General features: G+C 36.6%; 1 long non-coding RNA gene and 1 pseudogene across 2 annotated transcripts in view; both read left to right on the top strand.

The window, feature by feature from the left end:
• LOC140821066 (uncharacterized) overlaps window positions 1-27,355 on the top strand; it is a 77,113-nt gene that overhangs the window by 6,478 nt on the left and 43,280 nt on the right. The window contains exons 2-3 of one of the 2 annotated variants that reach the window (XR_012115626.1): window positions 1,411-1,456; window positions 17,156-17,528. This is a non-coding gene — a long non-coding RNA (uncharacterized lncRNA). Of the gene's footprint in view, window positions 1-1,410; window positions 1,457-17,155; window positions 17,698-27,355 lie in introns of those variants that run through there. The other variant, XR_012115625.1, reaches the window with a different exon arrangement.
• LOC140821064 (uncharacterized) overlaps window positions 22,879-27,355 on the top strand; it is a 50,635-nt pseudogene continuing 46,158 nt past the window's right edge.

Below are 27,355 nucleotides of genomic sequence, written 5' to 3'. Positions count from 1 at the left end.
ACTAAATTGGATTGACATGTCTGAATGCTTAAAAAGAAGCCTAGAGTTGCTCCAATTATGCAATAACTTGCCACAATTATAGCCAAACTAAATTTCAAGAAAATACTTTAAACCGTCCCCTTTACAAGCACAAAGTATAAAACCAAAACAATAATATAAATATAGACAACAAACACAAAAAAAAAAGGAAAGGAAACCGATGATAGCAGAATTTTTTTCTAAAAAAATATGTCAAAGACACTTTAGAGTCCCAGCGATGCACTCGTCCACAATAACAAGATGGCGATACTACAAGAAAAGCCCATCAGTCTCATGATTAATGAAACTTAAACACACATCCATCAAACCAAAAGAATCAGAAAAAATGCAAGAATTACCTGATAGAAGGCAATAATTGTAATCCCGCCGTCAACACAAGCCAAGCCCAAATCCACCCCCACCTACCTCCTTCGGATAGCAGCTCCCATCTCTCAATTCCAGCATTTTCTTTTTATTTTTTCTTTCACACGGAAGACAAACAAACACACAGTGGCCTCCGTGTGTCCCTCCCTTAGTTTTCTGCACGAGTTTTTCACGAAACCGGCACAATTGGAGAGGCAAGATTTGCAGAGTGGTAAATATATGTGGATACAACGAAAGGGAGTGGCAAGCACCTCAGCAGTAAATGTATGTTGAGAAGAAAGTATTGTAGAGCGGCAAGAATCAAGAAGGATGCCCTTTTGTTTGAAATTTCGCTATTCGACAGATCTGCCTCCGGCTTCCCCCATCCCCACCACCCTTCTTCCCTTCGTATTTCTGTGTGTGTAATTTGTTGACTTCAAACAAAGAGTCGATTTGGGTAATTGGCCACACAGGTGGGTGGCTGGGATTCCGAACCCTTTCCCGTTAAATTAATGGAACTTTATGATTTATTATTTGACTAGTCATGGATTTTATTTGTGAGTATTTATATATTTTTGAAATAAAAAATAATATTTTTTATAAATTATATTTTGTTATTATTATTATTGTATTTTTTTATTAAAAAAAATGGAGATGTGTGTGTAGTTATAATTTGGTCTCGATGCGTATGGTTGGTTAACATTATTAACATCATAATAATACTTGCTAAATGTACATTGTATATATCTTATATTTCAAATGATGCAACCTTAATTCACTTTTTGGTCTAAGATCCTAATAAGTGATTATTAATTATTTTCTTTCTTTTTGTTTTCAGTTATAATCTTTGTGGGCAAAGAGATTTTTTGAAAAGAGAGCTATTATATTTGGTAAATATTACTCATAGATGCCTAAAAAATATTGCTTAAATCTTCGAACAGTTGTCTTGGACAATAAAACTATGTATGTATATTCATGTGCATGTTTCAGACATCATATAAACATAAACCTCCTGCACAAAGACAACAGGAACATGAATTAAGGAGAAGAACACTTCTCCTAATTTTATGTTGTCGTATATGAATCAAGTGTTTCCCCCGCCTCGTGTCCCCTCGAGCATTTGTACACCAAATATTTAATCAAGCACGCATGTTATCTCGTTTCTTTGCATCATGCACGTTAATATTAAGGCCGTTGTGAATGCTTGTGTCTGAAATTATCGATCCATACATGATCATGCAAGGCTTGCATTTTTTGGTTGTTGTTCATGACTTTTCTGAAATTTTGTGCATGGGGGGCTGCTGCTCTTCGTGTTAGGGAAGGCTTTTGTCGAGGGGAACCTGGATCTAAGCGTGGGAGACGAGAGAGTGCTCAATCTAGGTGAAAGCGAATGGGACACTCATGCAAGCTAAATTCTTGGGGCAACAGATCGGATCTGGAAGGGTCCGAAACGTGGCTTAGAGCAGCTTGAGTGCAGCTGAGAGTGATCTAGTTTAGATCGCGAGGCTAGTTGGGAGATCGAGTGCAAGCGCATGAGTTCTTGGAAGATTTCGGTGTTCTAGCGTGCATGCCCTACTGTAGGTGGTCCAGGCTGGTCCTTGGGGGCGTGGTCGGGGTCCTAGGGTGTTGAGTAGGCGCTGGACTATCTGATTTTCATTATAACTGTTGATCTTATCTTTACTAACATCTAGGTTTCGGCATCACCACAAAGGTTATACTTACTTTAATTGTGGTGATGAGAGTCAAAACCAGTAGATGGTGATAGTAAAAGCAGAAGAACATATAAATAGCAAAAGTACTCGTATCGCTAAAACAGAAGCAGTACTTATCGAATATTTAAGAAGCATAACTTAAAGGTTAACATAACATAGCAAAAGCAGAAGCAGAAGCAGAACTTAACGTATTTCGTTTGATCGCTTACAAGCTTTAATGTTACAGTTACCTCACATAGTACTAAGTATTAATTGCACCATTTAATGCTATAGTACTATTATTAATTGCACCATTAATGATGTACGAAGACATTTAACACGTCTTACTAGTTTTGGCATAAAACAAAGACTGATTATTTTAAAACTTTCTGCAGGACCCTTTTTCGATGATAAAGCTGATTCACTCAGAGTCAAAGAAGCCATTTTGTTTATAGACGTTGGATTCAAGGTTTCTATATATTTAAGGATCATTCCTATATAGAAAACAACAAATTTATTATCAACAAGGAACATATTCAATGCCTATCACTCCAACGTTGTTTTGAGCTATCAAAAACCACTCGTTATCTTAAAGCTCAATATACAGAAAAGTAGCACACTCGTTATAGCATTTATCTAATCTTCTGAGATCGTCTTGTGCTGCTGTGAGGTTTAATTTTATTTTAGGGGAATTGCAATTTTGGTCTTGTATATTTATTTTTTTGTTTGGTCATTTATAATGTTATTAAATTTTAATCTTAGTTATGTATTTTCGAATGTTGTCATTTTTAGTTCTTTTTATTTGGATTATTGATGCGGCGTTACAAACATCAGTATTGCATATGTATCGCGTCAGCGTCACATAAGAAAAAAGAGTAAAATTAATACTGGAATTTGATAATATAGAATACCAAAATCACGTAAAAACAAACATATCATTAAAAAAAAATGTAATTTTCCAAATTTTTTAATCAGAAATCTGGTCTATAGTAACATAGGACGGAGGCAAACATGATATATCTCGTTCTAATTAAAGATGTATGGCAGGCTCAAAACTATATCTAGGGTGATGTTAGGACTTAGGTGGGAAGGATTATAGTCATTATACTCCATTAATTTTGCTTTAATTTCGAGAGGGAGTTTTAAAAACCGTCGGCTAGTTTTTTATAAACCATCCCCGTTTAGTAATATAAAAATTACCAAATTAAAATTAGTGACATATTTGAAGGTTAAAAAACCCGCTGTTAATTCTAGTGTTTTCTTGTATTGTATATATAATGTCACATATATCTAGTCTAGTGTGAAATATATCTAATTTAAATTATTATTTATTTTATGATCATTGGAGTATTGGTTGAATGCATACTAAATGTACGTATATGTCAAGTTCTATTGATTTTCTATTTGGGAAAATGTTACGTGTACATTGTCACACACTACTTTTTTTAAAAAATTATGTATTTTCACCTACAATTGTTTGTCTTGCTTAAAAATTAATTTTAACGAAATATTTTCTAATTTATTTTTTATTATTATTTATTGTCCAGTTTTACAATATTCATGTTGAGAGTTATTTATATGAGAGAAATTTTCAGTTTTGGAATAATATTTATGATATTAGTTTAATATTTTTCCCTTGAACTTTTTTTTTTGTACTTGACCTATCAAGTTGAGTTTTTTGAAAACAATAAATTTTAATTTTTCAAATTTTGATGAGAAATATTATGATCTCTTATTAAATACACACAACAAACTAAATAGAGTTTTGCATGAAGTAAATATAACAACCATAACACATCAAATTGGGAAAAAGAAATATGAAATTTCACGTTCGATCATTTCAAATTGAAAGTCTTCTAACGTATAAAAAAAAATATAAATTCAAGTATATCTAATTGCATTTCTAATTAACTTGCTTCATAATTGATTACACCCTTAAATCCGGTCACTTCATCCTCATTCGAACACTATCTTGACTAGGGGTGGAGTCGGGTAGGGACCTATCCCATAAACCTCATATCCGATCTTATCTCAATAAAAATTGGGAGTTTTTTTTTCCGATCCCATACTTGATTTTTTTAAAAAAAATCTCTCTAACACCTACAATTCAGTAGCCAAATATAGGAAAATCAATGCTACAACTCAACAAAGTGGCAAGTACCCTGCACACTTGTGCTGATCAAGCCAACATATTTATTTCATCAATCCGGAAATGAAATGAATTGTGAAATGATTTCATAGTCATTGCTGAATTTAACATTACTTTGTCATGTGAATGAGGATACCCACAAACAAAAATATCATATAAGCATAATATATACCAAAATTAAAATTTACAAATGAAAAAAACCAAAGTAAGATTTATTCGACTAATGAGAAGCTAGAAATACAACATTTACATAAAATCATAAATATATATCAAATACCAACTTGCCCTACTACAACTTACTAAGCCACGTTTCTCTCTATGAACATCAATAACTAAATAAATAAATGCACTTCTATTAAAAAAATCTTCATTTCGTAAAAGTTAATTTATATTTTGATTCATAAAAGAATGATTGAAAAAAATCAAAATACTCATAAAAATTATTAAACAAGTTAAATATTGACTTATTTATGACCAGTTCTTTATAATCTTTATAAAAGTTGAATTTCTCTTATGTCGGCTCCTTGTATAAGTTAATTTCTTCACATCTAAGCCAATTACTAATACACACTAGTGCGTCCACCATTTTGTGAAGCAATGATACCCTAAATGGATCGACAACCCTCGTTCCATGGTTAAAAGCATTCTAATTAGCAATAGTAGATGGAGGGATTGAAAAAATATCATTGACAATCTTAGAAAATAATGGAAATGCCGTTGTATTCTCTTTCCATCATTCCAAAATATCGAAGCTTGAGCTCAATTTCATAAAAGGATCCGAGAAATACTTGTCCACTTTATTGGTTATGCTGCTTGATTTTGAGCTTTTCTTACTTGAGCCATTTTCATATGGTAGTTCATTTTAACGGGATCATTTTTATACATTTCTATCAAATCTTTGTCTACATCGCCATCGTCAATCCCGTTAAAATGATCCAACGGAGAATTCTTTTTATATGCATGATACAACTCCATTGGAAAATTCTTTAAATTGTCGACAAAAGATTGCATTTGCTAGTATCCAATTTCATATCTCCCAAATAGATTCCAATCATTTGAAGTTTATAACGAGATCTAGAATATGACTTAGGAAAACAAGCTTGTGCACCTTTTCAAGATCACCCTATTACTTTTTCAACTTACTCTCCATTCTCATAGGAATTTCTCGCAAATGAAGGATCAGTAGTATCAAGTATTGTCTCGTCAATGACTGTCTTCAATTAAACTATTTCCTCCCAAATCAAGGGCGATGTAGAATTCTTGCTAGCACTAAGTTGTAATATAGTATCATGAAACATCTTGAGAAAATTCGCAAAGACTTGTGTCTTCTCCCAATCGTTTTTCGTTGGAGACCACACTGTCTTTTCTTGTCCGAACCATCTACCTCTTCAAAGTATTCAACAAATAGCACATTCTTTGTCATCTTACCAAACACTTTCTTAAACTTGTATGCAACAAAAAAAACATTGTATAAGTAGAATTCCTCATCGTAGGCACATCCATTGGAATAGTTAACATCACCCAAATTATTTATAAGCTTGCCTACATCTATTATCTGTCCAAAATACATAATCGAAATCCAAGCTAAAGAAAAAACCAGGAGAAAGTGACTGCATTTTGGATAAATAAGCTTGAATAGCAATTGCATGTCCCTCTCCATGTCTTAATTTCCTGACTTTATCAATATAATTTCGACAATATTTTTCAATGAAAATTATCTTCTCATATCCATCTGCTTCAACGACAACTGAGTTATAACTTTTAATAAGAGAAATATATGATATATCATTCACTCTAGTTTTTGTTTCACGTGAGAATTCTGTTAGAATAGATGCCTTGTAAGCCAACTGTTGGCCGTGGAATTTATTGACTCAATTGTAATAAACAATCTTTATTTTAATTTAATGAATTATTTCATGGTTTGTTATTTCTTTATCTGTATATCCATGTGATCAACATAGATAAAGACCTGATTATAATTTAATACAAATGAATCGTAATTCGATGTTGAAACTCATTTGTAAACACTGTATAATCTAAATTCGTTCCTAGTCGATTCAGCCACCTAAAACATGGATAAAGTTCGCTTGAACTCAAGACTAGCATCTGTGATGTTGTGTACCGCATTTCTTGGTAAGGGCATAGAAATGTCCAAACATGCAGATGGATAGTCATATGATGATTTTACCGAACCACCCTCCCTCGGACTTTCCAAGTGGTTATCATTCATCGAGAGAATAAGTCTGTGGTTATGATTGTACATCATTAGTCCATACGACCCGGGACAACACTGAAGCTCTATATATTAGGGCTGTGCTTTGACTCGTTTAGCGAATCCATGAGAGTCATCAGGTGGCGAGATTGGGTATAGTTGCAACATATGTAGGAGCCAGTGCATTGTAGTCGGGAATTCACCGCTCACCTATGAGTTTGGATATCCTATGTCATCTGATAAAATAATAGTGCGTGGAATCTCTGGCCAGAGTATGAGATATACGTTAGACTGTTTATTCTCAAATATGTGTCACATATTTTTTCGAATTAATAAGCAACCCTCGATGAACCAATGGTTGCAGATTCGATCGAGATATATGAGATGAAGAGACCGTACTGTACGTTAATCATAACCGGCTGGTTCTTGCAGGTACTATCAGTTATACCTAGGGAATCATGGGGCGATACTACTAGACGCTCTTACCATGATTCGATAGGTTTAATCAAAAATATGATTTCTGACATTCTAATGATCAAGTGTTGATACATAGAATGGGGCAAATTAGGGTATGACCGAATAAAAGATTATTTCCTGAATCACAATGAGTTGTGAACCCACGACTAGCTGTATCCCTGAACCATTGAGGGTCACACAAGTACTGGATTATTTTGTCCCCGTTGAGATAATAAATTCAAGCAGTTTAATTTATATAAAACGTTGAGAGAATAAATTCAAGAAGTTGAATTTATCACTACAAAAAAAAGTGTCTATAAAAGCGGTTTTTTTTCAATTTTAAGATCGGTTTTTAACCGCTCCAGCACTTGTACCACCGGTTGCAAAAGCGCTCCTCTTATCTATGACCTTATATCTTATAGAAGCGGTTTATTCAACCGTTGGTACAAGTTGAAAAACCGCTTCTATTGTTTATTTTAGGTGCGGTTTGATAATGCTCGTACGAATTAGAAAGAATGGTATTTTTAGTTACAATTTGCGACGGTTTTAATAAACCTTCGTCTACAACATGAGCGACGGTTTTACTAACCGTCGCTATCTAGCGACGGATAACAATACCGTCGTCTACAAATATAGCGACGGACTTTTTTAACCGTCGCTAAAAATAGCGACAACTTGTTCATATATTCCGTCGCTAATTTAGCGACGGGTTATACATGATTTCCGTCGCTAAAGTTTTCAATAAAATAAAAAAAAAATTAATAAAGCTAAAAAATATGATAACATAATTCCTAATCTTCACTAACACTTAGAAATTTACTTAAAATTAATTTTAAAGATAAAAAATTTATATTAAATCAAAACTAAATCGTGTAAAAAAAATTTTATTGTTGTGAAATGCACTACATTTTCTCCCGAAAACCCTAAACAAGAGGGTTCATCAGAGAATGAGTGCCCACAGACAAAGTATGAGAAGAAGTTCTCGGAGTGGAGGTATTTATAGAAAATTCAGCGACGCTTAATGAATCAATCGTCGCTATTAGCGACGGTTATGAAAGAAATCGTCGCCATGTATGGCGGTTTTTTGAAAATTTAAATTGAGCGACGGTTTATCTGATGATTGTCGCTATATGTAGCAACGGTAAAACTAACACCGTCGCTAATACTAGCGACGGGTTTAAGCAACCCGTCGCTACTGGAATACATGCGACGGTTTAAAAGACACCCGTCGCTAGATTTAGCAACGGGTTTAAAATACCGTCGCTCAATATAGCGACGGTTTTAATACTTGTCGCAAAATTTAGCGACAGGTGTCAGGAAAACCGTCGTATGTATTCCAGTAGCGACGGTGTGCTTAAACCCGTCGCTACTATTAGCGACGGTTATGTCATAAACCGTCGCTAATAATTTTCAATACGGTTTATAATGTATTTAATAGGTGCAATTTTCATATCAATCCTAAAAAAAGAGCTATAAGGGCGGTTCATAACACCGATTTTCTGAAACCACTGTTAAAAATATTCAATTAGATTAGTTTCAAGAGTGGTTCTAATAGTTAAATCAATAGGAGCAATTAATAGCAGCGGTTAATACAAATCGGTACTAAAAATAGCGCAATTAAAGCAGTAATGCGACCACTCCTAAACGTAAGGAAATAGAAACGGTTTAAGTAAAACCGATTTTGTTGTTCATTTTCCACGAGCGATTTTAGAAGTGCTCCTAAAAAACCGCTTCTATAAACACTTTTTTTTGTAGTGTATATAAAATTATGATATAGTAAATTCAAGGAGTTGAATTTATGATAATTAAATTTTGAGAAAATAAACTCAAGAAGTTGAATTTATCAAATAGTAAATTTAAGGAGTTGAATTTATGAATTTATAAAATTTGAAGAGAATAAATTCAAGGAGTTGAATTTATAAAATTTGAGAATTTAAATTATTAAACTCAAAATTTTGAGTTTATTAAATATTAAATTTTGTAGGTGATAAATTCAAGGAGTTGAATTTATAATTTAAATATTAAATTCAAATGTTGAATTTAAAAAGATTAAGTTTCATAAAAAAAAAAAAGAAATTCAAGCATGGACGGGGATCCCTATCTCAGCGAGGTCGGGGATGGGGATTCCCTGATTTGGTAGAATCGGGGATGTGGCTGGGAATGGGGGCGGGGATGGGGATGGGGATGGGGATGGGGATGGCAAATCCGCGCCCGTCGCGGCCCATTGCCATCCCTGCTCGAGGTTGGCTCAAGAGGGTTCGAGCATGGCTCAATGAAAAATCGAAGTAGCTCGAGGGTAGGCTTGGTTCGAGGGTTAGGGTTTTATTCTCGAAAATTAATTCGAAACATGGCTCACGGGGGTCGGGTCATGGTTCACGAGGGCTAAAATAATATAAAAAGTTTAAGTTTTTACTTCGAAAATTTTATATTAAAGTTGGATTTAATTCGTGATTAAAACACATTAAAAATGAAATTAAGAAATAATGAAAAGTCTTGAATTTAAGCTAAATAAAATTATGAAAAATTTAATTTAGGCTTAAATAATTATTTGGGACATGTTAGGGTCAATGAAATTAAGAAAAAGTCAAATTCGAGGATTTTTACGTCTAGGGGTAAAACGATAATTTTACACCTAAAAATAGTAAACGTCATGGCAGTGCTCTGAATGTTGTTTTATATATTAAAATGTTAATTTTAAATGTTTAGGGATTTTTATGATAAAATGTTGACGTTAAAAAAAATGTGTTGCATGCTTGGTTTCAAAACAAAATGATACGTATATGCATGATTTTTATAAAGTGATGATAACATGTTGAAGGATGTGAAGGGATTGTGACTAATACGAACACGTGATACGATGATATGTTAATACGTAAGGCCAAGACCCAGTTGACGGGTGAGAGTGTCGCTGGTGTTCCCGTCGCCCAGTACTGTGGTTATATGTAGATGGATCCATCGCCCAATACGAATACGAAAGTCACAATCAACGATCTGAATTCAACGAACACGAATATGAATATGTATATAATTATGATGGATATGAATATGTTGATGATGATATGGATTTGTTTATGATGATATGAAAATGTTTATGTTTTTACATGATCATGAAAACGTTATTTTAAGTACATGTATTTTTCACCGTTGCATGTGATTTTATACGTATTATTTGTTATCAAGAATAGGATGTGTTGAGTCTTTAAACTCACTAGGAGTGCTTGATGCAAGTGAGTATGAAAATAATGTTGAGGGAGGCTTGGATAGTTGATCTAACTGGACTGAAGGTGCACATGACCCGAGGACCAGCGCTTCTAGTTTTCGCACTGATGTGTACGATTTATGTTAAAGATGTTTTTACGAATTTTTTAACTATTATTTTGAGTGGTTTTGAGAGGTTGTTAGTTTTAGCAATTTTGCTAAGTTAGGATATGCTTACGATTGACGACTTATGATTCAAACTCTTTCCTTTGATTTTTAAATGTTAGTTGGTGGTTTATTTTTTTGAAAGGCGCAAAATATTTTAAGTGCATGTATTTCCATTCGGCCGAAATAAATATGAGGAAAAAATAATTTCTAGTACTTTTTAAGCAAAACGAGTAGTGGACGTTACAATTTTCTCCTTCAATTCCTAGAGTTCGGTTAAATCAAGCACACGTCAGCTCTCCATCTCCTCTTCCATCGCCTTTCTTTGACTCCTTTTGTCCTCCATGCCCTCTTCCATCGGGAATGGGGTGGCCGTTCAAGTAATGATCCGCTACGGAATCGACACTGGAATGGCAAAAAGAATAGGCTTTCCCGCAGGTTGTAAACATGATTATGGCAATCTGTCCGTGGCATTTTTGAAAAGCCCAGTTCTACGCTTCAAAAAGGTGATCGCCCCATTTTTTTCGTCTTGGATTAGGTCCCTATGAGCTTTTCTTTACCAGTCTAGTAGCCATGTGATCATAATCTTTGAGGTTGGCAAAAATGATCGAAATAATTATTTAAAAATCTCAAATACAACAATATTAACAATTTGATTATGAAAGTTGTCATTGAAGAGAATAAATCCAGGTAAGATTGCAACCATACATCTCAGAATTTTTCGCAAGATTCGCAAAAACTTTATTTGAGGATTTTTTAAACTTTCAACAGCTAACCGTGATTTTAAGATAGATATCATATTAATTGTCATCTCGCTAATAATTAACGTCAATATTGTTGTATTTGAGATTTTTCTACCTCTTCTGCAAGTAGAGGGAGAAAAATATTTCTAAAATAACTTTTAGATTATTTTTTATACCAATTTTTTTCTAAAAATATCACAACATGATACTACTCTTACTTTTAAGTTTTATGACATACAGAAAAAATAATAAAACAAATTAGATACGGAAAACATGATAACACCTTACATAAAAATAATAATAAACAGAGTTATATTTTACAGTAAAATTTAATTTACAAAGACTATGTCAAGAATGACTATTAAGCATGGACAATATTGTACACGACCATGTAAGTAATAATTAGCCAAAACTACCGGCCGTTTGAAACTAGTTCTATTAAATTTGTTGATTTCGGGACACATGACAAGTTTAATTAGTTACCTAATATAGAAATCTTGAAAACTAATGATACACACACAGTTTCTTTTTGTGTCAAAATCATGATATGTAGCTGAGTGCATAAAACATAAAAAAAATTGAAGAGGATGGAAATCACTTTACGGTCTGAAAATAATAAATATACATACAAAGAAACAAACGAGATCAGAATGAACACATGCAATATTAAGGTGGAATTATGTATATTTCAGGATCAATACATTTCGAGGTATTAAGACAGATTTCCTGTCCACATTATATTCTTTGGAATGGTCTACAATGTGTGTTAGTTACTACACCATCATTGCTAGCTTCGTGTCCAGCTACTTCAAACTAATTAATCAACTTAGCTTGCATGGTTTCACTACAAAAAAACGGATGGTTTAGCGATGGTTTTTAAGGAACCGTCGTCACATTTGCGACGGTTTTCTTATAACCGTCGCTATATAGCGACGGGTAAGCATAAAACCGTCGCAAAATAAACAAAACGACGGTTTACTACCAACCGTCGCTTTTTTAGCCACGGTTTAATAAAAACCGTCGCTTTTTTAGCCACGGTTTATTACACTGTCGTAATATTTTGCGACAAGTTTTAATAAACCGTCGCTACTAAAAACATGTGACGGTTTAATAAAAACCGTCGCTTTTTTTAGCCACGGTTTAATAAACACTTTCGCTTTTTTGAGCCACGGTTTACTAAGGACCGTCGCTTTTTTGGCCACGGTTTTATTAAACTGTCGTAATATAATGCGACGGGTTATAAAGAACCGTCGCTACTCAAAAAAAGCGACGGTTTACTATAAACCGTCGCTTTATTTAGCGACGGTTTAACGTCAACCGTCGCTTTATTTAACGACGGTTTAACGTCAACCGTCGCTGCCATATTAGGCGGCTTTTATGTACCAGTCGCCATGTGCGACGGTTTAACACAACCCGTCGCAATATACAGCGACAGTTAAATAAAACCGTCTTAATATAGCGACGGTTTTGTATAAACGATCGCCGATCTAGATCGGCAACGGTTTCGTGTAAACCGTCGCCGATATCGGCGACGGTTTATATATAACTGTCGCTAGTAGAGACGGGTTTTTGAAACACCGTCGCTATTAGCAAACTGTCTATAAATTGTCGCGTTTTCGGCGATTTTCTCCACAGCAACTCCTTCACTCACATCTGCGCGCGATATAAATCTTGGACCGGGCAGTTCGCACAGGGATCGATCCCGTGGCGCAACATTTATATTCCTCCGACGCAGGGCTACGGGGACATTTATAATCTCGTAGACACAGATCATCACAGACTTATATTCCTCCGACGCAGGGCTACGGGGACGGCGACGACGAGGAGGACGAGGACGATGACGAGACTCGGTCACCGTAGCTACGTTTTTTTGTGATTGTTTTCTAATGAGATTTGTAGCTAACACTTGTATTATTTTTCGATTAGTAATATATGATTACATTTCGCAAACTTTGTTGTTACTTTTTTGTCAATTATGTAGCACAATATAGTTTAAAATCAGTACGTAATTAAGGATGGTTTTAAAAAAAATAAAAAAATTTAATGTTGCGACGGTTACTGTCAAACCGTCGCTTAATTAGCTACAGGTACATAAAGACCGTCACTAATTAAGCGACGGTTCAGGTCAAACCGCCGCTCAATTAAGCGGCGGGTTTTGGCAAACCGTCACTACAATAAGCGACAGATTTGTCAATAGCTGTCGCTATATTAAACGACGGTTTAGTCAAAAACCGTCGCTTATTATAGCGACTGTTCTTGAAAACCGTCGCTTCATAGAGCGACGGTTTTTCAGAAACCGACGCTAAATTAAGCGACGGGTTGACATACACCGTCGCTTAATTTAGCGTCGGTGTTATTGTAACCGCCGCTAAAATAGCGACGGTCTTTAACAGCTAAACCGTCGCAATATTGTCACGGTTTTTGAGTATACGTCGCTTGGCTAAGGCGACGAGCCATTCGGTTACGGATCAGGAAACTGTCGCTAGAACCGTCGCCTTACCCGTTTTGCGACAGTTTTAGCGACGGTTTGAGCCGTCGCAAAATGTTTTTTTTTTTTGTAGTGTTTCATTGTATGGAATTGCATATATATATGCTAGCTTCGAGGAATCCACTTGTTTCCCCGGCCACTTCTCCATGTCTTTAGATACATGTTCAATCTATACACATTTTCTTGCGTAATATGATCCCATCTTATAATTAGAACTTCTTTATCTTATTGCTAATTAAAATTATTCAGTTTTTATTAGGACATTATATTGCGCACATACGTAAAATTAATGGATCGGTTCAACTAAATATGGCAAAGGCTTTGTTTTACATAAATTGTTTTTTGGAGAACCTGATTCATTAGAAACATATTTCGTGTGTGTGTTTACTGGACATGGATTTTATGATGCCAAGATGAACATGTCTTTTATAATAAAGAGTGATTACATGTATTTCACATTGATTTATCTCGAACTAAAAAATAATAATTGGACAAAGAAACTGATTGTGAAGTTGAATATCAATTTTCAAAATTTGGAATACGTCTCTTTCATACATATATCAGTGCCATCTGAATTAAGTTCAACAAACAAAATACGGCATATCATAATTAAGATCAAGGAATATAATTAAGAGTGATATTACATGTGCCACAAAAAAAATTCAATACAAAAATTCAATTAATGTCAAATCTCGTAATACATTGAATACAAAATCTTACGATATAATTGATTTGTATATCAATGTTCGATATATTGGATGTGCAATTAAATTCCCTGTTATTATATCGGAGAAAGACATTCATAAAGCCCAAGTCATCATTAGATTTACTAGAATTCCATAGTTCAAAGTGAACAATAAATCATCGAAATCCAGGTTGCAATTCAGATTCATTCCGAGGTTTGAATAACCATGTGCATCATCAGCGAGGTCACCCATATCGACTTCAACGAGTTTCTGCCAAGAATTAAACAAGATAAAAGATATTCATACAGAGTTAATTAACTTAATATCATCAACAAATAATGCGTGTTTCTCTCAAATTTCAAGAAGATTAACCCGACCCGGTTATTGTAAACACAAAATAAAACTAGCCCTAATATCGATTTTGAAAAGTAGGTAAAATGATGAAGATTATAAATTGATACTTATGTAAGAAAAGAAATTGGTCACTTTCAATTCTTGATTATTACTGTTATTCTGAACAGGCATTAATCCACTAATATTATCCTGCATTGAACCCTGACTCGGGACAACCAATATAGATGACGGAGGAGAATAAGTTGGCAGTTTCTCCATCTCTTCAATTCCGTCACGGCCCAACCCACTTGTGATATTGTTCGCTTTGGCCCGAGGCCTCACGGTTTTAAAACAAGTCACAAGGAGTTGCTACACGCTCATTTAAATGCCTAGCATCTGTCCCGTGGATTAGCATTGTTGGATTTCACCTAAGGGCCTTCTCACACCCCCCTTTTCGGGACTCATCCTCCTCGCTGAGGTTTGCCCCCACAATGTCAAACCCAGGCGGAGTCACTCTTGATGTGAACGTGGCCGGGCATGGTGTTCAAATGATTGATAAGCAAGGGAGAAGGGCTCGTGATGCATGGGAGCACGTTGGAAAGCCGAAGGAACATTATTCAAGCATTATTTTGAAGAACCGAGGCTGCACGGACCCAAGCACGGACCCGTACACAGGGTCCGTGTCCATTACACTTGAGGAAGAGAAATCCCGAGCCTACACGGACCCGGGCACGGACCTGTACACGGGGTCCGTGTCTACTACTTTCGAGACATGAAAATTACAGTGCCTACACGGACCCCCTTCCGGACCTCTACACGGGGTCCTTGTCCTTTACGAATGGGAGAGCAGATTTTTTCCTAATTTAGAGTTTTATTTATTTTGGCAAGTATATTTGATATCTTTTGATTTTGAGACAATATATACTCGAAAATTTCATCATTGTAAACACATTGATTATTATTCATCTTTTATGATATTGAGAATTCTCTCAACACAAGCTTAAGTTTCGTTATAACTTTTGCGTTGTATCAAATCAAACTTATCAAAAGATTTATCTTTTGTGGCGTTTGTCAATCGAGTATCACGAGGGTTGCCAAGGGCGGGTTCTTTGGAGGTTCTCTTGAAACGCGATTGTTTATACTCGTGTTTATTTGTTGCTAAACTCTTGCTAGTTTAGAGGTGAATATCACACCTATCCATTACTTGTTTCAAAGATCGGGAAAACACACGAGTCTTGTTATCGTAATTGAATAGAGGGTGCGATTGTTTAATCGTGTTTGCTATTTATTCGTATCAAGATTCACGTCATTTGTTTAGAGGTGGATATCACACCTATCCATTACTTGTTTCAAAGATCGGGAAAACACACGAGTTTAGCAACAAATAAACACGAGTATAAACAATCGCGTTTCAAGAGAACCTCCAAAGAACCCGCCCTTGGCAACCCTCGTGATACTCGATTGACAAACGCCACAAAAGATAAATCTTTTGATAAGTTTGATTTGATACAACGCAAAAGTTATAACGAAACTTAAGCTTGTGTTGAGAGAATTCTCAATATCATAAAAGATGAATAATAATCAATGTGTTTACAATGATGAAATTTTCGAGTATATATTGTCTCAAAATCAAAAGATATCAAATCTACTTGCCAAAATAAATAAAACTCTAAATTAGGAAAAAATCTGCTCTCCCATTCGTAAAGGACACGGACCCCGTGTAGAGGTCCGGAAGGGGGTCCGTGTAGGCACTGTAATTTTCATGTCTCGAAAGTAGTAGACACGGACCCCGTGTACAGGTCCGTGCCCGGGTCCGTGTAGGCTCGGGATTTCTCTTCCTCAAGTGTAATGGACACGGACCCCGTGTACGGGTCCGTGCTTGGGTCCGTGCAGCCTCGGTTCTTCAAAATAATGCTTGAATAATGTTCCTTCGGCTTTCCAACGTGCTCCCATGCATCACGAGCCCTTCTCCCTTGCTTATCAATCATTTGAACACCATGCCCGGCCACGTTCACATCAACTCTGATACCAAATGTCACGGTCCAGCCCACTTATGATATTGTCTGCTTTGGCCCGAGGCCTCACGACTTTGAAACACGTCACAAGGAGTTGCTACACACTCATTTAAATGCCCAGCAACTCTCCCGTGGTTTAGCGAGATGGAATTTTGCCTAAGGGCCTTCTCACCCCTTCTTTCGGGACTAAGCGTCCTCGCTGAGGTTTGCCCCACCATCCCAAACCCACGTGGAGTCGCTCTGATACCAAATATCACGGTGCAGCCCACTTGTGATATTCTCACCCCCTTTTGGTATAAGATCCTAATAAGTGATTATTAATTATTTTTTTTCCTTTTGTTTTCAGTTATAATCTTTGCGGGCAAAGAGATTTCTTGAAAAGAGAGCTATTTTATTTGGTAAATATCACTCATAGATGCCTAAAAAATATTGTCTAAATCTTCGAACAGTTGTATTGGAAAATAAAACTATGGAGTCGGTTTAAGCAACATTAATTACATTATATATATATAATGTATGTATATTCATGTGCATGTTTCAGACATCATATAAACGTAAACCCCCTGCACAAAGACAACATGAACATGAATTAAGGAGAATATAACACTTCTCCTAATTTTATGTTGTCGCATATGGAGAACCTGCATGGGAGGAAGAAAATTACAATGGGTCGTCGCAAGATTGAAATTAAAAAAATACAGAAAAAAACAAGCTTGCAAGTCACGTTCACCAAAAGCCGAATAGGGCTATTCAAAAAGTCCAGTGAATTATGCATTCTGTGCGGTTTGGAACTCTCCATTATCGTACAATCTCCGGCAGAAAAGTTTTACGCATTCCACAGCCCATATGCGGAATCCATGCTCCACATATTCGATATGGGAGATGGTTTTATTACTAATTATACCAGCCATATAGATGATGCCAGAACTGAGTACGAGGAGGCTGTTAGAATGTTGGAAGAAAAGAAAAAGGAAGTGATTGGTACTACAATGAATCATGAAATCAAGGAGCGTAAATTCTAGTGGGATCAACAAATTGAAGGGATGGATCTGCAAGAACTTGAGGGGTATTTGGAAAGTTTAGAATATTTGAGGAAGAACGTTTCGTCTAGAATTTGTCACGGCCCAGCCCACTTGTGATATTGTTCGCTTTGACCCGAGGCCTTACGGCTTTAAAATACATCACATCGTGCGGCGCCACACACTGGCTCTGATACCAAATGTCACATCCTAGCCCACTTGTAATATTGTCCGCTTTGGCCCGAGGCTTCACGGCTTTAAAACGCATTACAAGGGATTGCTACACGCTCATTTAAATGCCCAACATCTTTCCCATGGTTTAGCGATGTGGGATTTCGCCTAAAGGCCTTCTCACCCTACATTTCAGGACTCAGCGTCCTCGCTGAGGTTTGCCCCACCGTCCCAAACCCACGCAGTCGCTCTGATACCAAATGTCACGACCCAGCCCACTTGTAATATTGTCCGCTTTGATCCGAGGCCTCACGGCTTTAAAAACGCGTAACAAGGTGTAACGTCTACTCGTTTTAAAAGTGCGGAAATGTTTTTTTTTTTTTTTTTTCTATAAAGCTAAAAGTTCACATTTTGGAAATAACATTTAAAAATGATCTTAAATATTTGATAATAAAAATAGCGCAGTTTAAAATAATCAAACTCATTCAAAATCTTACGTAAACATAAACGAGTAAAAATATTAAATTCATCATCGTAAGAAAATGTTCATCTCCTCTCAATTTCATAAATCATAATGCGGAAAACATGTGGTCCTCGGGTCATGTCATCGCACCAGGTCTGCCTACTCAGAGTTCGGCACCTCAAGTCTCCTCATCATGAAGCTCACCTGCATCACACACGCCTAGTGAGTCTAAAGACTCAACACACCTGCACCGTTAATAGCAAATACATATACATAGCACACAACAGTGAAAAATATCATACTCAATATACCTTTCATGAACTTAAAAGCATTCGTGTCTGCAGTAAAATCATATATGTAAACGTGTCCTTTCAAAACATGGTAATAATCATGGCATGTCATATCATGTCATCATATTCGTAAACGTGTCGTGTAAAATCATATCGTATTAAAATCATGTCATCTCATGTCATCATATACGTATATGTGTCGTGTAAAATCATATCGTGTAAAATCATGTCATCTCATGTCATCATATACGTATACATTTTCTTTTTAATTGAATTCAGTTCATTAGCTGTGACTTTTGTATCATCATGTCATCATGTCAGTCGATGGATCCATCTACGTGTAACCGTGGTACCCGGCGGCGGGGGACATCAGCGACACTCTCACCCGTCAACTGAGCCCGGGCCTATCATATCATCATATCATGTCAATGGAAATACGATCGTCGGGCTCCCTCTGGGGCCTTTTCCCGTAAACGGGCTCCCTCTGGGGCCTTTTCCCTCACGATATCTCCAATCATATCATCATGTCATCGTATCATCGTGTTAGTCACAACTAAATCACTTCCTTCAAAACGTCTCATCATATTCATCACTTAATAAAATCATGCATATACGTAATTTTTTTCCTTTAAACCAAGCATGCAACGTATTTATCATAATTACGTAAAAATCGTAAACATGATGCATAATTGCTTAAAAATCGTAAACATGATGCATAATCATTTAAAATATCATGAATTTGTGCTCAGGGCGCTGTCAGGTCCAAAATCTCATCTTGAGTGCAAAATGACCATTTTGCCCCTGGAAACCCAAAAATTATCGTTTCATCCCTAGACGTAAAATTCCACGTTTTTGACATTTTCTTAATTCCATTGACTCTAACACGTCCCAAATAATTATTTAAGCCTACAAGAATTTTCCCATATTTTTATTTGGCTTAAATCGATGAATTTTAAATTAAACTTTAAATATAACATATTAATGCGCTTTAATCCCAAATTAAACCAAACCTTAGCATAAAATTCTCAAATTAAAAACTTATACTTCTAATAATTATTTGAGCTTAAATATAATTTTCCATAATTTTATTAAGCTTAAATCTAGGCATTTCAATTAATCCTTTAATTAACGTTTCGTGCGGCGACTAAATCCCGAATAAATCCAAAACTCATTATTTTGATCCGAAACTTACCAAACTCCTAAAAATATCCCAAAACATATTTAAAAGCATTCCCAGACGTAAACTCGAGCATATTTCATAACTTAACCAAATTATTTTAAAACTTAGACCGGGGTCCCGGTTTTAACCCGAATCGAACCGAAACTTAACCAAAACTTTCTTAACTTTTTACCACACCTTATAAACTCTTATAAGACCTTAATTTCCCCAAAACCAGCCCCTCAGTCCTTCGAACATACCTTGGGCAGCAGCTGGAAAAATACAGCAGCTCATCCCTCACCCCTAGCCGAGCTACTAGCACACGATCACCACTCCTTCACCAAATCCGATGGCTCCAGCCACCCACCAACCTTTCTTAGACCATCCTAGGACCATCCCGAGCCTACTGAAACACACAAATCAGCCCATGCATGCTGGAGGTCCCAGCTTCTCGCTAAATCTCTCGATGTGCTCGACCAAGACTCTTCCTCAATACAACTCCCTCGCGCGGCCCTCGAGTCCAGACCAGCAGGGTTAGAGCTCTTCCAGATCGCGACTCAGACTCAGCAGAGACCAGTCCACGGCCTGGAGATGCCCTCACCTCGTCGTCCTCACCTTTGGTCCGAGCCTCAACCCCAACCGAGACACTACACGCTCAACTTCTCGACCTTTTAATCAATTCACGCACCACTCACCAAACTGTGATCCAAGCTCAACAACCTCATGACCCTCGGCATTCTCAGCCCTTTAAGGTCCTAGATCAGCAGCCCCTCGCACCATAGTAATAAAAACGTGAGATGTATGCAACAACATACGGTTTTCGTACCAAACCAAGAGTATAAAAGCTTTGCCATGTTAATACCGAAAAATGCATAAACATAACACACATAACAGCAAATATATAGCATGTATGATGCAGAAATAAAAGTACATGGCGTGCCTTTGCGATTTTTGCAAGAAAACTTGAAAGAATGCGCGTCGAGGAGTCACCGGTGAAGGGAAGATGATCTTTTCTTGAAGAATAATGGAGGAATGAGGCTGCTGCATTTTTTCTTTGCCAAACCGAAGATAATGAATTATGAATGAAGGTGTCGGCTGTTGAGGAAGAGTGATAATGGGTGTAGGGTCAAATAGAAATTATTTAAAATAGTTAACAATTAGTTTAATGGGTACTTATTTTAAATTAAAAGGAATTAAAAGAGTTTAAGCCTAATAAACTTAAAAATAGGCCCATTAAATCCAAACACACTCCCGAAAAATATTTCGTGTTAGAAAGTTTTTGAAAATATTAGCCGAACCTTCAAAAACTCCCCTGATTCGATAAATCTTGCGTACCGTTAAAAATTAAAATCATGCGGGTAAAATATCCCAAAAATTCCATTTCTTGAAAAATACCTTTAAACATCTTATTTTAATTAATAAAAATAAATCATGTAATTAAAATAATTTTCTTGAAAATCTCCCGGCCTCCGCTCCTCGTTCGTGCGCGAAATGAAACTTAAAAATCATAGTGCATGAACTTTTAAAATTTCATTGAATTAAATCCTATCATGCAATAATAATGCATAAAAATGCATAAAAATAATTAAACACAATTTAATTAAATAAACATACATTTTATGCTTTAAAAGAATTTAATAAAATACCAAAGAAATTTAATAATTTGCATGCATGTGGTTCACCTGGACTTTCTGATTTTCGGGACGTTACACAAGGAGTTGTTACACGCTCATTTAAATGCCCAGCAACTCTCCCGTGGTTTAGCGAGGTGGGATTTTGCCTAAGGGCCTTCTCACCCCTTCTTTCCGGACTCAGCGTCCTCGCTGAGGTTTGCCCCACCATCCCAAACCCACGCGGAGTCGCTCTGATACCCAATGTCACGGCCCAGTTAACTTGTGATATTGTTCGCTTTGTTCCGAGGCCTCACTGCTTTAAAACGCGTCATAAGAGGTTGCTACACGTTCATTTAAATGCCCAGTATCTCTCCCGTGGTTTAACGATCTGGGATTTCGCCTAACAGCCTTCTCCCCCCCCTTTCAGGACTCAGCGTTCTCGCTGAGGTATGCCCCACTATCCCAAACCCACGCAGAGTCGCTCTGATACCAAATATCACGGCCCAGCCCACGCAGAGTCGCTCTGATACCAAATATCACGGCCCAGCCCACTTGTGATATTGTCCGCTTTGGCCCGAGACCTCACGACTTTAAAACGCGTCACAAAGGGTTGTTACACGCTCATTTAAATGACCAGCATCTCTCCCGTAGTTTAGCGATTTGGAATTTTGTCTAAGGGCCTTTTACCCTCTCTTTTGAGACTCAGCGTAATCGTTGAGGTTTGCCCCACCATCCCAAACCCACGCGGGTCGCTCTGATACCAAATCTCACGGCACAGCCCAACCTACTTGTGATATTGTCCGCTTTGGCCCGAGGCCTCACGACTTTAAAACGCATCACAAGGGGTTGGTACATGCTCATTTAAATGCCCAGCATATCTCCCGTGGTTTAGCGATGTGGGATTTCGCCTAAGGGCCTTCTCAACCCCTCTTTCGGGACTCAGCGTCCTCGCTGAGGTTTGCCCCACAATCCAAACCCACGTGAAGTAGCTCTGATACCAAATGTCACGGCCCAGCCCACTTCTGATATTGTCCACTTTGGCCCGAGGCTTCATTGCTTTAAAACGCGTCACAAGGGGTTGTTACACGCTCATTTAAATGACCAGCATCTCTCCAGTGGTTTAGCGAACTGGGATTTCGCCTAAGGGCCTTCTCACCCCACCTTTCGGGACTCATCTTTAAATGCCCCGCAACTCTCCCGTGGTTTAGCGATGTGGAATTTTGCCTAAGGTTCTTCTCACAAAATCCAACATCGCTACACCACGGGAGAGATGTTGCGCATTTAAATGCGGGTGTAGCAACCCCTTGTGATGCGTTTCAAAGCCGTGAGGCCACGGACCAAAGCAGACAATATTACAAGTGGGCTGGGCCGTGACATTTGATATCAAAGCGACTCCGCGTGGGTTTGGATGGTGGGGCAAACCTCAGCGAGGACGCTGAGTCCCGAAAGGGGGGGGGGTGAGAAGGCCGTTAGGCGAAATCCCATATCGCTAAACCACAAGAGAGATGTTGGGCATTTAAATGAGCGTGTAGCAACCCCTTGTGATGCGTTTTAAAGCCGTAAAGCCTTGGGCCAAAGCGGACAATATTACACACATCTCCATTTTTTTAATAAAAAAATACAATAATAATAATAATAACCAATTACCCAAATCGACTCTTTGTTTGAAGTCAACAAATTACACACACAGAAATACGAAGGGAAGAAGGGTGGTGGGGATGGGGGAAGCCGGAGGCAGATCTGTCGAATAGCGAAATTTCAAACAAAAGGGCATCCTTCTTGATTCTTGCCGCTCTACAATACTTTCTTCTCAACATACATTTACTGCTGAAGTGCTTGCCACTCCCTTTCGTTGTATACACATATATTTACCACTCTGCAAATCTTGCCTCTCCAATTGTGCCGGTTTCGTGAAAAACTCGTGCAGAAAACTAAGGGACACACGGAGGCCACTGTGTGTTTGTTTGTCTTCCGTGTGAAAGAAAAAATAAAAAGAAAATGCTGGAATTGAGAGATGGGAGCTGCTATCCGAAGGAGGTAGGTGGGGGTGGATTTGGGCTTGGCTTGTGTTGACGGCGGGATTGCAATTATTGCCTTCTATCAGGTAATTCTTGCATTTTTTCTGATTCTTTTGGTTTGATGGATGTGTGTTTAAGTTTCATTAATCATGAGACTGATGGGCTTTTCTTGTAGTATCGCCATCTTGTTATTGTGGAAGAGTGCATCGCTGGGACTCTAAAGTGTCTTTGACATATTTTTTTAGAAAAAAATTCTGCTATCATCGGTTTCCTTTCCTTTTTTTTTGTGTTTGTTGTCTATATTTATATTATTGTTTTGGTTTTATACTTTGTGCTTGTAAAGGGGACGGTTTAAAGTATTTTCTTGAAATTTAGTTTGGCTCTAATTGTGGCAAGTTATTGCATAATTGGAGCAACTCTAGGCTTCTTTTTAAGCAATCAGACATGTCAATCCAATTTAGTAGCTGAGGATCAAGGTTTGTGAATTCAAAATATAATTTCTTTTAAATTTGTGCATGATTTCTGTCAAATCCAAGTTAAAAGCTCAGTTTCAGCATAAGATGTTTTTGCTTTTTTTGATAATGCATAAATGGAATGCTTGAATATTTTCCTGAGGTTGTGAACCTTAAAATATTGAGCTGAAAGATTTATCTAGGTTTGTTTGGTTAGAGATCATTATTTTCTTCTACGAGTAATGATTCTCCATGAAGCAATTTTTTTTTGCATTAAATCACTGATGCAATTCCATTTATAGTCACTGCAAATTACATGGAGTTGCTAGCTGTTCTTGTTGGATGGTGAGTTCTGAGGTCTTGAATGTGAATGACACACAAAACTGACAACTTTGTCATGCAGCTAGTTGATGAGTATTGATACAGTTGCTCAACACGTTATTCTTGCCATTTTTTGATGATGTTACTGTCACATTGTAAAATATGCCTATTGTGTTAGCAACATGATTAATGAGTGCACCAGTGGAAACATTTAAATTTAATTTCTCGTTGTAAGACTTTTTTTATTATCGGTATTTATTTGCTAGTTGTTTGCAACATTTTAGTAAAGTGTTTTTGGTTTTATGGGTGCAAGCTTCTGAAGATTTATATGATGTTGAATATTCTTTTGCTATATTTACTACTGGTTGCTGCCTTTTAAACTTCTCTATCAACAATAGTGATGTTTTTTCAGCATTCAAATGAAATGATAAACTTCAGTATTGATTTCTGATTGGTTATTCCCTATCCATTGTTGCAGATGATAAGAATTCATTTAAGGAATTCACATCTTGGGTGGACCGCCCAAAAGGTATGCAGTTACTTCACTTTTATAAACCCCTTGGTTACTAATCCTTTTGGCAATAACATGCAATTTGTATACGCTACCACAATAAATGGTTTCTCTAAGTTACTGGGTACCATGTGCTAAATGGGAATCTGTAATTTTGTTTTACTTTGTCAGTGCTTTACTCAATCACTTCACTTTTATCACAATCACCTCAGTGATTGTCTGCTCCTAACTACAAACTCTCATTGTTCAATGTTTTATAGGTGAGGTGCAACCCTATACCTTGTTTTTCTAATGCGGAAATGCTATTTTTTTTTTCGTGTTGTGGTTGAGATATTGGGATATGATCTAAAGGTTTCATGGCGCAAAATTAGCTGAACTTTTGTTTTGTTCGAGTCTCTCTGATATTTCTTTAAAATATCAGGTCTTTCATCTACTGATTGGAACATCAAATTTTGGTGAGAATTACTGGTTTTTTATTGTTGTCATTTCAGAGGCCTTTGCTTTATTAGATTCTATATTAGCTCTTTGATTGCGGTCATCTGTTTGCTTTTTCATTAGTCCTCATTGACAATGTATTGTAAGATATCTAGGTCCCCTTTTTTTTTTGTCGCAGTTGTATGCCCTTGATGTGGTTTTCTTTAAAAAGTTGTGACAAGTCAAAAATGAATTATGTCGAACTTGTAACAGCAACCAGACCACTGCTTGCTTGGAGTTCCCTTGACGATAACATTTTTATGTTACTGCCTGCGATGATCATGGTTTTCATTGGATTCTACACATGTTTTATGATAGATTTACGTCATTTGCTTTTGCATTGTTGTTGACTACCAGTTTTCAAGGAGCTTTCCTGTTTGGCTTTTTTTTGCTAAATTGAATTGGAAATTATTCGGCAGGTTATTTGCTTTATTTTGGGTTAACTCCCCTCGCTGCTTGTAAGGATTGGCTTTTCTAGTCACAGTCTTGTGGTTTCATTATCGTGGGTATGCAGGTTACAACTTACAAGGCTGTTATTTGGATTATAAATTTTTACATGTCCGTGGTTACCCTATGTGGGTATTTGACCTAGAGATATTATTTGTTTGCAGCTTTTCCCAAAATTTTGTTTGTTGCGGCATTTCTTCTACTCTTGTCATTTTGGTAATTTCTTTTTCGAGGGAATGTATATAATAGTGTCTGATACATTCATAATCTGGCGTTTTGCTCTTGCATGTGTGATTAATGCAGTGTCTATATAAAAAAAGACAAGTGTCATATCAAATATGTTTTTCATGATTTCCCATGTCTTCTGTTTTTAATAATATATGCAATACATTAAGTTGAATTATGTTTATCTCAATGGGTAAATCTCACATTTGCACAAAAACCTAGCTTTTTGAATACGCTGACCAACCATTATCGTCTTAGTATATGAAGAGTTTGCATTTCACTACAGATCGGTCTTAGTTGAAACTTGTGACTTACAGGGTGGACCTTTGCCATCAAACAAATGATGATGAAGAAGAATGTAGCTCCAGAGAAGCCCTACTGGAGAAGATCAGTAAAACTGATTATAGTGCCAGTAGTTGCTGCAATTTTGCACCTTTCGGTTTATTGAAATAGGAAGTCGGCAAAAAGTTGTGATTCTGGTACATATACAGTTTTTCGCTTGTGTTAGCCGTCATTTTTCAAGAAAAACTCTTTGGTATTAATATTTTATCTTATCCAATAACAAATTTCGACCAGGTTACTGTTTTAGTCACTGCAATTATGGTTGCATCTTCATTGCTGATATAGATTGGGATGGGAAAGAATCCTATTGACTCCGTAGTTGTGGCTCAGGCATGTATGCCTTTCATCTTTGTTATCCTCTCTTACTTGTACTGATTAATTAGACTATGATATACTCCTCTCTTGCTCTTATTATGATGCTGATTGTAAAGAATTGCTTGCATCTCAAGTAAAATGATCATTCTGTTCCCTGGACATAAGAGAAAAAGAGGGGGGGGATCTAAAGGGGGCGTTTATGAGAAGTTTTTGAAACTTTATATTTAATTTTTCTAAAAGCTGAAGTCTTGTACCCGCTCTCTGTCTTATGTTATGACTGTCCTTTGGTTTTATTTCTTGCAAATTTTATTTCTGGACAAGTTTAACAGAAATGATCTCCTGAGGCTGCCCTGTACCGAACACTGGCATCAAACTATGCTAGCTTGATTGATTATTTCATTTGAAAGTAGATGATCACAGAGACTAGTTTCATATTTGTTTCTGTTGTTAATGTTTAAATGGAAATATAACACGTCTCTATCTCTCTTTAATTTCTTTGGGAATCAAGGATTGACAAATGGAGATTTGTAAACATCTCGCATGTGTATGTAGATCTCATTTCCATATCAGTTCTTTTACTGGGAATTGCCTTGGCATGCTATGGTAAGCACCTATAGTACCAACCTTTAGTTTTCACATTTGTCTTTCTTTCTGCAAGTTCTAGAGATAATATGGATAGTAATTTTTTATATACCTTATGCATCTAATACATGAAAAATTAGCTAATACAAGCGTAATCCAAAGCCGCTTTTTTACAAGTTGGGGAAATTGGGCGCAGCGGGATAAATGGAATCCATACATTTGAAGTTGTTATATATGCTGCAAATCTCATATTTGTGGATCATTATTTTGTACTATGATTTTATCTTAAAATTTAATATATTTATTTCTTGAGAGGAAGAAGAGGGAGGGATGGAGAAGACATCTCAAATATCTGATTAATAAAATTAGTGGTCCGTGTAACTTGACTATTTTTAAAATACATGAGCATGCTTCTTCACCATACAAAAACAAACTC

Source organism: Primulina eburnea, unplaced genomic scaffold (assembly GCF_022965805.1).
Source record: "Primulina eburnea isolate SZY01 unplaced genomic scaffold, ASM2296580v1 ctg3_ERROPOS2889059, whole genome shotgun sequence".
Taxonomy (NCBI): domain Eukaryota; kingdom Viridiplantae; phylum Streptophyta; class Magnoliopsida; order Lamiales; family Gesneriaceae; genus Primulina; species Primulina eburnea.
The sequence above is the reverse complement of the archived record's forward strand: the minus strand, read 5'-3'. Positions and strand labels throughout refer to the sequence as shown.